Source organism: Pezoporus wallicus, unplaced genomic scaffold, assembly GCF_028554395.1.
Source record: "Pezoporus wallicus isolate ANWC-B61680 ecotype Strahan unplaced genomic scaffold, APGP_CSIRO_Pwel_v1 contig_3952, whole genome shotgun sequence".
Lineage (NCBI taxonomy): Eukaryota > Metazoa > Chordata > Aves > Psittaciformes > Psittacidae > Pezoporus > Pezoporus wallicus.
This window is the reverse complement of record NW_026635034.1, coordinates 7,424,557-7,443,782: the sequence shown is the minus strand read 5'-3', so window position 1 is coordinate 7,443,782 and position 19,226 is coordinate 7,424,557. Positions and strand designations below refer to the sequence as shown.

Below are 19,226 nucleotides of genomic sequence, written 5' to 3'. Positions count from 1 at the left end.
AAGACTGAAATCCTAACAGATTTCTGTTTCCTCCCTATTAGATAGGACTTGCTGGTTTTGTAGGTGCCCAGACATGGGCCATCAACATGAAGTCCAGGTCCCAGTTACAAGTGAAGGATTAGACTCATTCACTTTGACAACAGAATGACAATTCAGGGAGAATCCTGTTGCCTGTGACTATGCATCCACACACCCACATGTAGAAAACAGCCAGCGCTGGAGGGATGAGGGGAAGAGAGAGATCCACCCAGCTTCAGAGGCCTCTTTCCAAAAGCTGGGCCATCCTGGCTCAACCAAAAGTGACACACTCCAATTGTGTTTTACTAATTATGTGCTCATGGGGAATAGCATCAGAATCTTGGAAACAATCATTTGTACTGAACGGTCCATTACACCAATCACTGTGCAGTTTTGGATGATTTCTCACTACTTATTTTAGAGATTCTGAGTTGAAAAACAAGGTTTCTCTCACCTCTACGCTGCCTGAATCCCAGTGGTCATTCAAGGCTGATTTCTTTTTATTTTTTTTTTATTCTTTGCCATGACAATCACTGAAATTTATCTGTGTAAATGCACAGAACATCTGGAATTAATGGTTTCAATTAATGGAGTTCATAAAAGTGGTGCTCCAAAACATACACCAGTGAGAATCAGATAAGTAAGTTTTATTTGGGGCATGTGGGAGAAAGGAATCAGGGGTTCAGCAAATGAGCCAAGTGTCTGTGAGTTTCTAACTAGGGCACTGAGGGGAATGAACAGCTCTGGCCTGTTCTTTGTATACACTTCAACACAGTAATGCTGGTTTCACACAGAAACAGCTGAAGGAGGAGGATGAACACACATGCCTATTTATCCACACATACTTGCACTTTTTTTCTTTTCCATTTGAGGTACAAAAGACTAAAGCAGAAGGTTTTTTACACTCTGGCTATATATAGAGATCCTCAATAAAATAAGTAAATGCTCAACATAATAGGAATTACTCAGATTTAGGTCAACAAACCTCCAGCCTCACTGACTCCCAACACAGGAGTACATAAGCTTTTGAGTAACAAGTGTACTGGCCTACCATGTGACCTGAGCCTCCCTTTCTCAGTTTACACCACACCGTGTAACACACTCCATATCCTGACGTAGCTACACATCGCTGCTAATGGATCATTACATATGAGCAGTACCAGAACCTAAAACATACGCAAATTAGAGGCACAGAACACAGAAATCCTTTAAATACATTTTCCACCCTTAAAAAAAATTAAAAAAAAAATTTAAAACAATTATTAAAATACCTTGAAATTAAGTATAGCATTTATAGATTTAACTGTGCCATTTATAGATAAGATAATAATTTATGTAAAATTTACAAAGCCTTTACAAGCTTTGCTTCTGTTTACAGATAAAAGTATCCGCAGAAACTGCTGTTGGTCCAGATGCCTGTCTAATACATAATACTTCACAGCCTTAGAAAATGCTGTGTATAAAAGGATGGAAACTACTTTTTGGCCTACTTTCTACACTGACATACTGAAGAGGAGGGATAGTCTTGTGGTTGAGACACTTGGCTGGGGCTGAGATGACCTGGGTTCAGTTTCAGACTCACTACAGACTCCCTGTACATCCTCACACAAGTGACTTAATCTCTCTGTATATTAGCTCCCCACATGTAACATGGGGCTGCCAATACTTCTGGATGATGCTGTTGGGGTTTTTTTCCTCTTCAGACTACACAGGCTTTGGGACACAGACTTGTATGCTTTGTGTATGATAAAGGGAACCTCAAGCTGAGTTCACGCCTCTTGACATTACTGTAATAAAATGAGAAAAGATTGTTCCTGTAATGCTTTTTGTGTTAAGACCCTTCAAGGGCTTTTTGTTTGTTTGCTTGAGTTTTATGTTGGTTTGGGGGTTTCTTTATGTCCAATTATTTGTCAGTTTCTAATAAAAGCCCAGAGGAATTAGCTCCCAAGATTTTCTGTGCTGGGCAAGTGCAACAGCAGCAGAACACATTCCACAGAGGAACTCATGCACAAGCAATTAGGTCGTCTAATTAATTTTCCAATTCAATAGATGCTGTGAACTTTTTTCTTTTTTCTTTTTTTTCAGAAATGTATCTATACTGGATACACATGTGTAAAAGCAATCCAAAAACTTTTAAAACCTTAAAGGAGGAGGACAGATGATATTCACTTGAAGGGAATGGGCTGCTACATGGGAACAATGCCCTCTCACATGGGATTCATATTTCTGTCATGAAAGAAGAAAATACATATGGGGGGGGATGAGAGCAATTTCCAGGTGACAAGGCTGTGTAATTACCATTAGGGACTGACTTGTTAATCAGTATTTAGAGTGATTTTTGATATTAGATACCCCATAATTAGGATGAGTGGAAACACTGGCCATGTGGAAAGAAAGAGCAAAAGAAGCACTTAGAAAATGGGTTTGAACTGAACCGAAATAGATACTTACAGGGTTTTTAATCACAGATTACACGAGGTACCCTATAGCATCTAACAACAGAGATCCGTTTCTCTAGTCTTAACTCAGAAAAAACTTCAACTAGCATCAGCAGGAGCTGTGTCTGAATAAGGACTGTGGAATAAAGACTAAGACAAGCAGAAGAAGAATGGCCACAGAATTTTATGCCTTCTCTCACAAGGTATTCAGCAGCAAATTTTCAACTGCCATGAATATTCCCCACACTTCCTTTCCCATCATTTTTGATCACCCAGAAGTACTTTGTCCTAGCTAACATAATGAAGTGTTTGTGAGGCTATAGTTGTAATTGTGATGTCTGGATTAAAACAGGGAGTTATGACTAAGAGGGATGACACTGAGTTACAGAGATTACATAGATACTTGATAATCCACAGTTATGGGAAAGATGGCACAGAAGCACAACAAAGCACTTCAGCTGGGATTTTATCACAGGCATTTCTACATAAGCACAGACTAGATTTATAAAGGAACTTAAAAAAGGACTATGGGAAATAAAAATATGATAAATATAACCATTCTCCAACCTATAACACTAACTGGTGCTCTGTCAGTAACCGTTTCAAATAATGTGGTTGCTAGATCAGATGGACAGACAGCAAGCTCTGGAAAAGATGCATGCTGCCGGTAGGTAGGGGAAAGCCAGAGCTGACAGCCTTCAGGGAACAAGTGAGAAGGAAACAAGGATACAAAGAAGCAAAACAGCAAAAGAGCAGCGGGAAGAAAAACAGGAAGGCAGCAAAACCGGGATGGATCAAAGCAAATCTAACAAATGAGTGGGAGGCACACAGGCATAGAGAGATAAACAGCGGGAGCCAGCAGACACCATGTGTGAGAAGGGGAGGAAAAGAAAGGGAAGGGAAGGAAAGGAAAAGGCCGGCCAGCCCAGAGCTTCGCCAGCCTCCAGGAGAGGGAGGTTTGCCAGGACAGGCCGGCCAATTCACCAGTTAGAAAGGAGGTCTAGGGAGCCAACAGAGCGCACCCAGCCAGGCAAAGCCATCCAGGAGAGAGTATCTGCATATCCAGGGGAGTGGGAGCAGTCCTGGCTCCACACAGAAGCTGGGTGATCTGCAGCGAGCACCACGATTTGCGCGAAGGCGGGGGGGGGGGGGGGGTGCGGACAGGCGTTATCAGTGCTCGCCTGCGTTCTCCTAAGAATGTCGAGCAATGTGATGGGCATCTCTGACACAGAGGACCACAGTATCCCAACTGTCCACGTGCTCTGAAATTCTATCCACTGTTATCACTGTGTGACCAAACATGAATAAACAATTATTACATAAGCTGCAGATATTAACCATGCTTTTTCCCAAAAGGCATTTTCTTCCCAACTGTAGACTTGAATTCCATATTCTTTTTGTACTTTCATATTTTCAAGCAGATAAGGTACAAATTATGTGTCCCAATATTACTTGTATAGTTCAGTGTCAAAATCTTAAATCAGGGAAAAACCCAACAGCAGGCCAGAGGATATGAGATAAAAATAGGAGTTACAAGCCACATAAAGAACGGCCTAACACAGCACTGACAAAATACTACTTATCTATTAAATGAGGGAGCTGCTATTTGCTCACCTCAAAGAAATGAAATTAGGTGTATTCAATCTGGAAACATTTAAAACTTCTAATGTCTAATAGAATACTTATAATTTCTATTAGTAAGTACTTGTGCTGTCTTCTGAAGAAAACACTTGAACAATTGAATAAACCATGGCAAGGCTCATTTTTAGTTTTAAAATTCATCTTTCAAAAAAAGAAACTAAATGAGCAATAGAAGAGACAGATTTAAATTATTCCTGAGAAGAACAAGCTCTGTTTCACAGACACCAGGCTGTAAGGCTCATCCTGCTCATTTTTACCTCCCCAGCAAGTTTACCTGCTGTAAATCAGCATCATACAAAGCAGATACTGAAGTTAAGAGGTAGTCCTGTCAAGAAACCAGGACTTACAAAAAGAAGTGAGGTAACCCATGCATAAGCAATGTCTCAATGCTTACCTTACCCTTCTGGATATAGAATGTCATCCACACCACTGACACCCTGAGTATATTTTTCCTTGAACTTCACTTGCCTTTGAATGCAGTATTAAGCCATTAGGAAGCTCACAATCCAGTTCAACTCCCCTAGCCCCCTCAAGCCAAAAGCAGATTCACAGCTGAGACAGGTTACTTTAGGTATTAAAAGTCAGTATCTGCCTGGGACTGACTGCAAGAGAATGGCACATAACAGGCAGCACCCTGGAGTTCCTGCAACTAGTAAGAGGAGACAGAGTAAGCGAAGCAGGAGGGAGCTCTCATCTACTGCTGAGGAGCAGCAAAGGGTTAAGAGGGGTAAGTGCACAGAGCATGGCATAATGCAGTTTAGAGCTCCTCTGTGGGAGCTCTGCCATCTGCCTCAGCTGCAAGGTTTAGCAATTACAGTGCTAATTTAAACTTGTACTTAAAAATACAGGAAGTATTTCCTTTTAATTTTTAATAGAATGGGTATATTTAGGAATCCAGGTGGTCACCAATACACATGTGCATCACTCCCAGCAAAGTCAGTGGAACAACAGACTGTTCTGAGTGGTGTGTACAGTTTCAGCTGCTTGTAAACCTGCACAGTGGGAAAACCTTTAGGTGGCTTTAAAAAAAAACCCATAAAACAGTAGAAAGTTCATAATTTAAGACACTTCAGTGGAAAAGAATACTTCCTCCTGATTATCAGAGGTATTCTGCACTATAAAAAGTAAGATTTCTCCTGGAAATAATGTCTTTTATACACATCATTCTTGTCAGGAAAGTGCCTATTTCATTAACTAAGCTTCAGGTTTTTACCACACTTGTGATAGATAACCTTCACATCAGAAAAAATGTTTTTAAAGCATCAAATAGTTTAGTCTTATAAAATAAAATAAGCTTGCAGTGGTTTAACTGCCTTTACACATGAACTTTTTATTAGCGTGTGAATATACTATTAGCTTAAATTATAATGTAATTTAGCCCACAGGTTTGAAATGAGATAGCCACAGGATTGGAACTCTTGCCTGGCAACATCTTTCCCCCATTTAATTTCACTCAGAACTTGAAATTGGATCAGGAACTTCTAAACAGCTGATTAGAAGTCCTGTTCACAAAAGTTACCTTATATATTATTCACATGAGCATCACGCTGCCCCTCTGCAGAACAGCAATCCTGCTGCCTGCCTGTGATCTGATTCTGCTGCATAAGAGGTGTAGAGAATCATTGCCATCCTGGGTACTCCATCTGCACCTCTGCACCAGTATCACACCACTGCAAAACATTCACAATACTGACCACTTAAAAAATAAAACACACCCAAGCCAATAAAACCAAACCAACAACAAAACTAATGAAAAAACACCACAAAGACATCTCACAGAAAAAAAGAAGGCCCAAAACTCTTCCACATCTGCTCAAATTTGAGTATACTCTAAATCCAAGTAAAACAAATACAAAGATCTACTTTAAGAGGGCTACTTATACTTCATCAGAAGCTATTGGAGGACATGTATACACAAACATCTCCATGTCTTAACCAATGTACATTAACACGCCTGCATTCAAGAAACACATTAGAAATAACACACAAAAGTTTTTACATGCAGCACAGAAGCCCAAAAGAAAAAGCATACTATGTTATAAAAATGCATTTTTTTTGCTATATAGTCTACTACAATGTTTGTTATTTATCATCTTGAAATCTCAAATTGGTTTTAAATAAATACCATTCTGTATAACGTTATTTTCTATAACTTACAGCCACAGATAAAGAGTGTTTTATGTGGCTTATGCCTTTGAGCACATCTCACTTTTATCCAAAATTACTAATTACTAACTGGCAGTACTGTGGTAACACAGCACAGTGCTAATTGCTTTCTCCATAACCTTGCACACTTTCTTGAAACCTGTCTGACCAGATCTGATTGTGTCAACTCTTGATTCCCAATTCAAAGCTCACCCAAATCTTCAGGCATCCCTTTCTCTGACATAAGTAGGTTTTGGATCACTTCCATAGCTACTGAGAAGCATCATCCAGGCTTCACTTCTCTGAACAATGTAAGAACTCTACCTCTGAGCTTAAAGTACTGCCCAGATGTTTGAGTATACAAGTGATATGCGTGTGAGCATGTGTGTGTGAGATGCATGTATAATCTAACCTGTGGACATCACAAATTGAAGAACTGTAAAATAAACATAAGCCATTCCCTGCAGGGTTTTGGCAACAGTTTAAAGTAACTGGCAAATCATTACTGCATTTAATGTTCATTGTAATGTTAGCCATCTTGAGCTCTTTTAGTATTTCCTTGGATGTAACAGGCAGTGGCCTAGAAATTTCATTTGTGGTATTTAATGCAGAGTCACTGCATAACATTTTAAGATTACCTAAGTATATTTTTGAATAAGAAATAGAAGTTGCATGTGCATATGCACAAAACCCATCTAATTAATTTCAATTATTTTAGACATTAAAAAAACACAATTCTTATTCAGGAATTCTTTCAGCAGGCAAATACAAAGAACAGCAGCAGTCTCTTCAGCAGTTGATGTCAATAACAGCTCCTGTAGCTACATTTCAGACAACTATACTTAACGTGTCAAAACTATCTCGTCTTTTAAGTCTCCCCTCCATTATACTGAATTCAAATGAAGTGTTGCCATTTATTTTAAACAGGACCAGGTTTCTACTCCTGGTACATTTTGTGGATAGTCAAACTATTGCAACAGCAGCAAGACTTTGTATCAGAGTAACAAAAAGAAATTCCTCCCAGCTTGAGACTGAAGCAGACATCAAGGCTGAAGGAAGTTGTTATTTCTATTCAAAATTCTAAACAGCTGTTTTCAAGGCAGATTAAAAGATTTTTCAATGTTTGGATTCAGCTCAAGAGCTTTATCTAATGCATACTTTGTATTTGAGTATTTGTTGAATTAGAAATTTAATAGAGCAGCTGAGTATTTTAAAATCTTTTGGAAGATGTGAAAAAGGGATGTGAACTCTAGCACACCCTGTAAAACATAAATTTCTTACCAAAAGAATATGTTATTCATGTGCTCTGTACATTAGGTCAATTATTACTCACTTTCTTTGGAGAACAACCAAGTGCCTCCACCCTTTATAACAGAGCACTGTAATCAACTGTAGTAAGAATAGCAGAATTATTCTAATACACATCAGTGGCTCAGGCCCTAGCTCAAGAAGGCTTGAACAGTAAGAGACTAAGATGGATTTGCCATCATCTTTACTTTTTTTTTTTTAAGAGTGGAAGGAATTAATGTTTCCTTATACACCTTTATAAATAATTTCAATTTCACATAAATGAGAGAAAAAAAAATGTAAAAAGGAACACTTTAAAATGGTTCTCCAATTTAAACACTTCTGTTATTTAACAACAAATTCCATAAACATTCTGATACCAATACTTCTTCCACTGCACGTCCTTCATTTCCGCTAACCCAATTTAACCTCTCATCTTCCTTGCAGTCAGCAGCTGTACAAAGCATTTATTTTTGTACTGACATCAGCAAGTGGCTGAAGTGCTAGTGCTAGGCTTAAAATACCTTCTAAAAACACAACTTTTTGTACTGAATTTGGAACTGACTTTGATACAACTTGTACTGTTGGTTTAATATAGTATCACCTTTCACAGAGCCATATCTTGTTGGATTCCTGCTGGGAGCTGAGAGCTGAAATAGCACAAGGTTTAATGCATGGCACTTCATTTTGCCCAGCCTGGCTCAGGCCAAGAGAAGCATTTCAAATTATTTAGATAACCACACAGATTAAATACCCAGCAAGATAGCTTGCTAAGTCATTCATCATTTGCCATGCCTGGACTGTACTTGTGTCTAGCAATATTTTTACTAGAAGAGCCATTCAGATAAATGGAATGCACATCTCCACTGGGCTTCCCCTGCCCAAGCAGCAGCATAAACTTCTCAACCTGCCTTCAACTCTCAATTCCTGAGATATGTGAAAACTATTCAGCTAGCTCTCCTCTGCCATCTTTTTCTTGCCTATCATAGAATCATAGAATAGTTAGGGCTGGAAAGGACCTTAAGATCATCTAGTTCCAACCCCCTGCCATGGACAGGGACACCTACCACTAAACCATGCCACCCAAGGCTCTGTCCAGCCTGGCCTTGAACACCCCCCTCACCTGCTTCTCTTGCTTTTTCTACTCAATTCCAGCGTATTTAAACATTACCCTCTCCTTATTCAATCCCTCAAAAAGTTTACAAATTGTCCTCTTATTACTCCTTTATTCTTCACCTCAAGAATCACGTAATAGGAATAATTCACACCAGGTGGTACAATTCAGTTTCAGATATAGTATCTGCATCGTTAAATTTTATCTTAAAGATTACTGGAGCCCAAGTAATCTAACATTGACTCTCCTTTCACAGCTATATATCACCTACCTCTTTTAACTGCCCATTTCAATGGTAGATCTTCCTGCCTGTAAAGCCTGCAGCCTGGAAGTAATTTTTGACCCTGTGGTTTCTTTTGAAGCCTGTATTAATCCAACTGTAAAGCTGTCATACTACCATTTTACAAATCTTTCCAAGTTACCACCCATACTGTCCCACCGGGACATGGAGATTCTCATAAAGGCTTTCATCATATCCCAGCAGGACAATTATAATTCATTGCTCCCTGGTTTTACTATTACCTCTTATAAACATTTCAAGCTCAAGTAGTATTCTGTCACTGTATTGCTCAACTGAACTAAGACTTCTGGATGCATTATTCCAGCACAGAGACTAGTCCAATGGCCCTTGAAGAAGCAGTTCAAGGTGTCTCACTTTAAGATCTACTTGAAGAAAGTGCACAGCATGCTCTTTCCACTGTATCTTTACTGCTTCTTTCTTGCTGTAGATCTCAGAAACATCAGCAGACACAGGAGCTTTTGAGATCCTGAAATCTCCCATCACTGAGGGACCGTTTCCTCCAAAGCCAGGTGAAATTATCAGTCAAGTACATATTAGGTCTCTTCATCTTTTTGTTTTAAGTGATAAGCAAGTAAGCACAGCCAGTGGTCAAGTGCAAATAGCAAAATTCCCCTGACATGGAGTCTGTAGTTACTACTAACACTAGTTACTAGCGTTACCAGGCACTAAAACCATTCTTTATCCCACACCCAATGAACCACGGTAATTTTGTCAGTTGATCTTATATTTTTAAACTCATTTTTGCTTTTTAGAATTTTATGGGTCAGGTACACTAGAAATTGCCAGCATAAAACATGCTTTCATTTCAATCATTTGAACTCAATCATTTGCTACCGCAGGACAAACACCCTCTACTTCAAGGCCAGGTTGGACAGACCCTTGGGTGGCATGGTTGAGTGTGAGGTGTCCCTGCCCATGGCAGGGGGGTTGAAACTAGATGATCTTAAGGTCCTTTCCAACCCAACTATTCCATGATTCTATAGTAAGACGCAATTAAGAAAAAACACAAAACATCCAGGATTATGAATGCTTTGACAATGTTAGCACTGGATCTTCCTTAAATGCCCAGCAAGTCTGAATGATACAGCTGGAAGTGTTACAAATCACAGACTAATATATATTTTAACACACTTTCCACAAGGTGGCTGGACATAGTTCCGGGCAACCTGCTCTAGCTGACCCTGCTTAAACAGGGTAGTTGGACCACATGATCTCAAGAGGTCCTTTCCACCCTGAGCAATTCTGTAAGCTGAAATACTGTTAGAAATTATCCCCTCTCTCCTGTAATTCTTATGGCTCTATTTAAAATAAATAAATAAATAGATACATTCTCTGATTGGTAGGAGTCACTCCACAAAATAGTAGACATGCATTTTAGTGTGCTGGTTTTGCTGGAGATAAACTGATTTCCCCAGCCTTGCTGAAAACTCATCTATCAATAGATTCAATGAAGCCATCATAAGCAGTGGGACTGATGTAAAATGACTTACGGCAAAAGCTGGTGGTTTAGTCTTGAGACCAAAGAGCACCAAGAGACTTATGTATATACAGAAACAAGAAAGAAAATTGTAAGTCTAATAAAATACCACTGACTTTATTACACCTGCTGCAATGCCAGCAAAGACCTTTCTGCTTCAGCACAGTGAACAGAGGCTTTGTCCCATGCTGTGCGTAGTGGTGCAGGATGAAAGCATCAGCCACCACTTCCCCAAGGAGGCAAGAACTGCAAACATACAGGCTTCTGCTAAGCTCCTGTTTCCCTACGACTGTCAGCACCTCTGTGTTGGAAGAAAAAGCATTACAAGGTCACAGCAGACAATTCATCCCAAGGAGCGAGGAGAAAATAAGGACAGCGCTGAAACTCCTGGCAATCACTGGGTAAACTTTGCAAAAAACATAAATGAGGAGAATAGGGCCGTTATAAAACGTGACCAAAATCATTCGGTAAGCCAGGCTTACTTGAGTTAAATACTTTTTAAAAACACAGACATACGGTTAGTTAAACATTCAGGATCAAGGAAAATGGTGCAGAGGCCACCAATATGGAATGGGACCTGTAACGGGAATTACATCACCATGAAAAGAAATTACGACTATTGCACAGCAGACTGCAGTTACCTTAACCCACCTGTGCTAGCTTAGTCTGGGTAACACCTGCAATAGACACACAGTAAATGTAGAAGATACCCATTAAAAATGAGGTGCTTACAAGGTTTTATATTTCTTAAAATATAAACCTACACACGTATATATGAGTGCACACATAGAGAGGCACTTTTAAATAACTTCTATACCTTTTTTTAATTACTTATCCTTTGCCTTTGCACATCTTCCTACAAAGAGAAATACTGAATCTTGGTTTCTTTACATAAGGAAATTCCACCTTTTTCCAAAAGGAGCTTCTTCTGGAAAAGGAGTGGAAAGCGAGGCTCTGTTTTACAGCAGAGCAGAATTTGGAGAGAGGTTATTTCTCTTAGGGCTCCTTTCCTTTCAGACCTTATTTAGGCCTCTTTTCTTTTCCTACAGCGTTTCTCTGGAGTGCCAAACCGTACAAGCTGTCACTGACAAAAAATATAAAAACCACTCAGTCATTACTCCTGAACTTCTCAAGGGCAACTGGAAGCATGAATGCAACTGTCCTTACACTCTGCCCTTAGGTAGCTGCTTCCTACAACTTTTTGCAACTATTTTGCTGAGAAAGGATGCAGATCTCTTTCTAAATATAACAGCTTACTTGAGAAAAGTTTATTTTTTACATAGATTTCATCAACTCTGTTGCAAGTATGTTTCAAGGAAACTTACATCTGACAAAACAGTGGCACTGACCATGCTAAGCACCTCTGCTTCACATGCATTTTCATTAGCAGTTTGCAGTTGACCTACATAAAAGAACTGTTTTACTTGGAAATGCCTGTCAGTTTATCCTTGCATTAGGTATAATCTATGATGTTTTAAAAGAGGTTCTCTTTTCTTTGTTAGAGCTGATCATCATGAAAGTTTTAGATCACTTTAAAAAACAAAAAAAAATGAAGTCTGTAAAAAAACTTGACTGAGGCATTATACATTCTGATTTTTGAGTTTTCCTCATGCAACTGTAACAAATACTTTCAGCTTACCAGCTCAATAATTAAAACAGGTAGGAATGGGAAATATTAATTTAAAATTTCAGGGTGATTCAAAAGGAAAAATTTGTTTTCACTGTAGCAAATGGAGGAATTTCAGGTAGCTGTGCCTTCTTCTATCAAGATACATTGCAGCCCAGAGACAGAAGGAACAATTTTCCCATAAATGGCTAAGTGGGCCCTGTTAGGTAAGTCCTCAGCTGCATTTACTCATTCTCCTGTACTATTATCAACTCCAGGAGTCACCATTTTGAAAGCATCTTTTCTATGTAAAGCTCCACAAGAAATTAGTTGTGCTGCACTATTTTATGTTCTACAAGTTTTGTAATGACCCAGGAATCAGGAGATGGCTGAAATTAGAGAAACGGGCCTGTCATAATGGCACTAACAGAGCACAAACAGCTTGAAGACACTCATTCCGAAGGCCTGAGATGCAACACCATGCTGCCCCGGCAACCAAAATCAAAAAAGGCTGACTCACTCTTTCTGCACACACAAAAATATCTGACTCTCATGATACAACACATTAGACAGATTTTTCCCTTTTATCCTTGGAGCTCCACAGAGCACAGATCTGGCACTTCAGGCCATTCAGGGAAATCATATCTTTCAACTGCCTGCACTGTGTATATAAAAGTGATATCTGTTTTAATGTAACATCCCATAACCAAACAAACATAGACATCTCTTTGTGTATATAACGTTAACAAAACCTCTTGATGAAAGCCCAGGCCTCCAATCGTCATTTCTTAAGAAGATATCATAAGGCAGATCATAAGTACCATGAGCAAGCAAAGCCAGTGCAAGATTCAGCCCTTGTCTGCAAGGAAAGTAGAACTGAGCTGCTGGCACAGCAAACCTGTGCCACAGGTTGCCAGTGCACCTGGGGGAAGGCATCAGGTTCAGCAACAAAGCTGCAGTACCAGGAAAATAATCTCAGTGATTCTCATGTCAGTCCCTTCAACATCCGATACAGAAGTATAAAATCTTACAGATTAGAACAATGCAGCTATTTCGTCCTCATTTGTGTCATAATTTACACCAAAATACAGGCTCCTCAATTTGTGATTAAATTTGTTTGCATCTCCACTGCTATAACCAAAAACAAAACAAAACCAAGTCCAAATAACACCTTACTGCATATCTAAAGGTCAGTGCCCTTAGCAACCAATCAAGAAGGCATGGAAATACAGAAAGGACTGCCAAATAGTTGAATGAAAACTTTGGATTTGGATTTGACTGAAATCAAAACTCGATTTGGAACAAAATGTAAGTGTTCAGCTTTGTGTATAAAAGTTGGAGCCCTCACATCTCACAAGAGACCTAAACCCATATGTACTGAATCATTTATTGATCTTGATTAAGCTTTAAGCATTTATCTGAAGAAACATTTTAAAACTTGCTATGTGATGTTTTGAGTTGCATAAAGCATACAGCAATCAACACAGGACTGGTTATCGGGTGTATCTGCAACGAACAGAACAATGGATAAGACTTCACATACACAAGATCCTAAAGATGCTTTTTGGCATTAAGTAACAGACTGAGCTCAATACTGAGTTTGATCCTGACATCTATTGATCACATTGCTAAGTATATAAACCAATTTTAATCACACAGCTATTCTGCACAGTCTGGCTTCTCCACCATTAAGCTACAGCTTCAATTTTAAAAATTATAGAACTCCTCATCCATTTATCTCCACTTCTTCTATAGAGAAGATAATCCAAGACGCTGATACTGATTTTTTTGTTTTAAAAGTGAAAGACATCAACATATGTTGTAATTGTTTTCAGGACAGTAAAACATCACTCTCTGAATATATTTATCTTCAGCCTGAAGCCATTTTTTCACAATTTTTCAGGGCAAAAATGGTGTGCATGAGTCCTTATTTCAGGCCTTCAAGCTTAGCCATCCTTTTGTTTCCTGATATAATACTGGACATGCATTCATGTTACAGGGCTGCAGAAACTACACGTCTATGTCAACAGATGTGTTTCTTGGAAGACAACTACAGAAATCAAGTTTATTCAAATCTTTGCCAGCTACCATATGCTGCAATACTACTTTAAATGCAACATAAGGCTTTGGGAACATACTTTTACTGCTATCTACACTTTGTTATTTACTTTCCATTTAGACTAAATACCAGAGACGGGGCACACTTAGGGGTGCAGTGTCCTCTTTGGGAAAACATTCTACCCGTTGTAGTATTTAGAAAGGAAAAAATATACCCAGCACTACACTACTCTAGACCACTTTCAGCGGCTGCACTTTCATAGAAAGGATCTGGGAAAGATATTTTTACATATGGCATTAATTCTGAGAACTTTCAATAATGGCCAAATATAATTAAAAATTATGCAAAAATTCCTGCCATGAAGAGAGCAGTACAGAAACAACTTTGTTTGAAGAAAAAGTAATCATTTGCTCATAATCTGACTTCAGAAAAAAACAAAACACACGTGGTACATTTTTAATATGTGAACTACATCAGGCCCAATTCTGCTCCTATGTGAAGCATGTGGCAAAACTCCAAAATGCAGCAGGATTGAGCCCCTGATGTTGTCACAAGCATTCAAATAAACAAACAGGGCTGTAACACATTCTAAGCTTCCACTGTGTTCCTCTAAATGGATCCAGACAGGAAAAAAAAAAGGCACATTTCACTGCATTTTTGCAATACATGGATAACAACAATGTACAATTTTATATTATATAGAATTCACCCTCTTAAAGTACAATCATCCAGATGTCCAAAGAGAAACAGATTCAAAGAGTCAAGAAAGGTTTTATGCACAAGTTTGGAGGACACAGTTCTACCAAATCTGATAAGCATGTCTGATCTCCCTGAGCTCCTAACATCGCTTCTTCCTCTGGACTTTCTTAAGTCCATGACATAGGGATGTTTTCACATGACCCAAACGTGGGCATCTCATACAGCCAGCTAAATCCCCTAGGCTATTTTACAGACAATAAATAGAGCTGTCGATGTTCTGAATCATCCTCAGGGGACCATAAGCTAAGTGTGTGATCTCAATCCCTTCAGCAACTCTAAAAGGAACTGCAGCATCTGTATCTCACTCAAGGCATTCAGCATTAGTCAAAGGGCACAAAGTCGGCATCCAGTTATTAACCAATAGAAGAAATTTTGCTTTGCTTGCACATGCATTTTCTGTTACCTGGGATTTCTTTAACTATATGGACAAATGATATGCTAAAAGCTGAGTGCACCTCTCAGATGTTAACTGACTCTGAAAACTTGGGCCAAAATCCAGCAAGGCCTTTAGCACTCATGTAATTTTAGGCATATTGACATCTCAGGTTTGAATTTAAATGCATGTCAAAGCCCATCACTGGATCACAGCCAGAGAACTCAGCACCTTCCAGAAGGAATCCTTGAAGTTGAAATTTTAACTGAGCCAATATTCATGAAATATTTTCCTTTCTGGACTATGTAATTTAAATGTGTCTTAAATTGCTGTAAGAGGCATTTCTAACCCCACTGCACTTTTATGGTTTAGCTCATGTCAAGTTCACCTTTCTGATGATACATGATCCCAAAGAAAAGCCAGGTATGTTCTACTTATGACACACCTGCATATACTTGACAGCAGGCCCAGGAGGCTTTCCGTGCTCAGAAAAGTGCCAAACACCCTGCACAACAGTTTAGCAGCTAATAATAACGTGTACCACTTCCGACCATGCTACAGTGACCAATCCAGCTCTGATGAAGCTTATATAAAATAGTGACATGGTACACACTCCCAGAACATAAAGAAGAACTCCAGTGATAATAATAAACCTAAAAATTCTTTTTGCCCATGTTTATAGTGTTTTGTATCATTATTAAAATTCCTAAGACACACAAAAAGCAATTTGTATCCCAAAACTGTCCAAGGCCAGCTGCTGGCCTCTCAAAGAATGACTGAATACATACATGAAAATACTTGTGCCACAAGTCTGATGGTGTTTGCTACACTGTGAAAGCAGCAGGTTTTTCACCAGATAAAGCCCTTTCATTCTGCATTTATTTGAAGCTACACAGAAGTGTTGTAGATCGTTATTAACAATCATATGGTCAGTATTTACTGAAGCAATACCAATCAGGCTAATCTGTACTATAAATATGGTCCAAAAGTATGGAAAAACTACTTAAACCAGTAGACAAAGCCACACAATTTGTCTCTGGATGTAAGAAACTGGCTCTAGCTTAGCTACAACCACCTGCAACATTTTAATTGTTTTTCATATCAGATTATTGGATATGAATGAATTTGGTTGGCTCAACATTGTTTTATTCAAGACAGTTCTAAGCTATGACATATGCAGCAAAGGCTGGAATTGTCTTTGGTCTGTGACATACGTGCCACAAACACTCTGTGACTGTTACTATTTGTCGATGCTTGTAGAGAAAAGCACTGTGTGATACACAGCAGTAAATTACTTACATTACTGCTAGCTTGTGGCATGGCATAACCTAGAAGTCAAACCACAGCCAAACAGATGGAGAACATGCATGCCACAAAACTGTACCACTTCCCATTACATTTATATCCAGAAGTGGTGTTTTCCAAATAATCTGCCCCTCCTGGTTCCCCAGAAATGGGATAGTTTAAGAGACTATTTCTCTTGAGTAATTTTCACCCCCATCCCCTCCATCCATAGAGAAGCTTTGGGTTTGTTTTGGTTTCTCTCTCCCCTCCGCTTTTTTTTTCCTTTCTAATAAAGACAGTTTTACTCTACAAGGCATGAATATTGTCAATTTACTGGATAACATCCACATATACATCAGAAGCCCACTAGGGAGTGTCACAAATCCACATAGCTTTCCAAAGCTAGATTCAAAATATGGACCTCTTACTTAGCTGACAGATGCGTAAAATTATCTGCAGCCAGACAACTCCCTAATGACTACACAGGTGCATGTGCTGAACAATGCAAGTTATTCTGACTAAGACCAACATTAGCTTACACTTGAAAAGTTATCTTCAGAAAAAGTTTTTCTGATGGCATAATGTGATTCTGGGACCAAAACCCACCACACCCTTGTTAGAGGAGGGGAATATATTAGCTCAGCTAGGTAGAGAGGCTGCAGGAAATCTTTGTGAGAGAAGCCAAATTTCAGAGGTTTTCTAGGAAGATACGACTATCATTTGGCTCAGTACTGCACTGAGCATTAGTCAGAAATACTACAGTCCATTAACGTCTGTTTTCTCTTTTATTGATAACTACAGAATCAAACACATGTTCTAAGTAAAAACTGCTTATGGACGAGGCATATAAGTTACAAATTGCCACCTCAGTTCTGCTCAGTAACATGCATGGGATTTCATAACAGCATGATTTGCTTCAAATGGCTCTGTGTCACCAGTTTCCCACTCCACCCGACACAAGACAGGAGACCTGAGGGACAGGGCTGAAGCTGTTAATCAGGCTTCAGCCCGAAAGTTGCCCCAACAAGGTGGAGTCAAACTGGTCCCAGATCAGGCAACATAAAAGCAGCACTGAACAATCTTCTGAACTTACACTTTACATCTCCTCATTGGACTAAAGGCTCAAACCCTTCACCAATGGAGAACAGTCACTGCTTGAAATTCAAAGCTTCTGCAGTAATACTCAGTACATTCTTTACCTATAAAGCCTTCTCTTCAAACTTAAGACTTTTAACTTAATTTTCCATTCCCCTCACTCCTCTCCAGAAGTGAGATCCCAAGATTCAGAACAGAACTACTCTGAAGTAAAACTTCACCATCAGTTGGAACTACTTTTACAACATCTGAGTGGATAACTAGAAGAACTTCACACAGTGCCAATTTTATCTGCTCTAGGGAGTACAGAAAATACAGGATCATCTTACCATTTGCTCTAGCACTGAACTAAAAGCTTTGGTCCCTAAGATCTGTTGTTCTGCCCTCATCAACCTATGCTGCCCATATGAAAAACTCAACCATTACTCCAGGTGCAGCACCAACAGCAGTGATTATCCAACACACTCACTGACCAAAATTCATGTGCTAAGCACATCCCCAACATGCAAGCCTCAAATCAGGATATTAATGTCCATCCTGTCCATGTTCATATATATGTAACACAACCTATTGCATGAGAAGTACGCATGAATCTCCAACTAAACAGATAAATATATAGCTCTAGCAAATGAAAATGTTTTATTTTTAATACTACAAAATTCAACAGAAGGATTATACCTAAACATTATTCACTATATGTCTTCATGATTGTTAAATTGGTTAAATTTCACATGATTGTTAAATTGGTATAATAACCCGGAAAAAATTCATACACCAGATCAGAGAGTGGTATAGCTGTGTTTTCATCTAGAAACAGCTGTGATTAGCACTATGGATATATGAATAAAATCTAAAATTGATAACAATATATCTGTACAAAATGGGAAAAAGAATTTAATAAATTGTGCCAAAACCAAACATGCCAATGACAAAGGCAAGATGCTGCTTATCACTGGTAAGCAAATGTACCAGATATACAAAGAGCTTTTCTGATGACCCAGAAACTGAAGTTTAAGCAAAAACACTTATCAATATTTTTTTATTTGCCACCTCTTCCACTGGAATATTTTCATAGCAAAAAAGCAAACGAAAGACCTAAATCAATTTCATGTGTGTTTCATTCTGGCCTCTATCCTCATGAAGCTCACATATTGCTAAAAATGCTACTTAAAATTCATTTTCAGTCTTGAGACTAACAAAACCAAATCCAGTCAGTTCAACTATAGATTAGAAAAGGTAAGGGCTCAACAACCCTACTGTTAAATAAATAGTAAATAAATGAGGATTTTTTTCTCTGAAAAAGAAAACTACATTTGGTAAACGTACTGTGAACTGAAGAACTAACCATTAAAATCATTCCAATCAACACTTGTGATATATATAAAAATCACTGAATGTTTTTTAATGCTATTCTAAAGGGTTTTTTTCCTCATTAAAGAAAATGAGCTGTTTAGGAAATGTTAAGGAATGTCGTTACAATTTTAATCTGTGTTATTCCATAACTAATATCTCCACAATTGTCTCAGACTGGAGTTTTCCTTTCAGTAAAGCTTCTTTATCTACAAGAACATGAATTCTATTTTACCTTATTTAGAGACAGCAATAAAATGTTACTATTTAAATATTTTA

General features: G+C 38.6%; 1 protein-coding gene across 2 annotated transcripts in view; it reads right to left on the bottom strand.

The window, feature by feature from the left end:
• Positions 1-19,226, bottom strand: part of FBN1 (fibrillin 1) — a 152,137-nt gene that overhangs the window by 108,350 nt on the left and 24,561 nt on the right. The window lies entirely within an intron of this gene.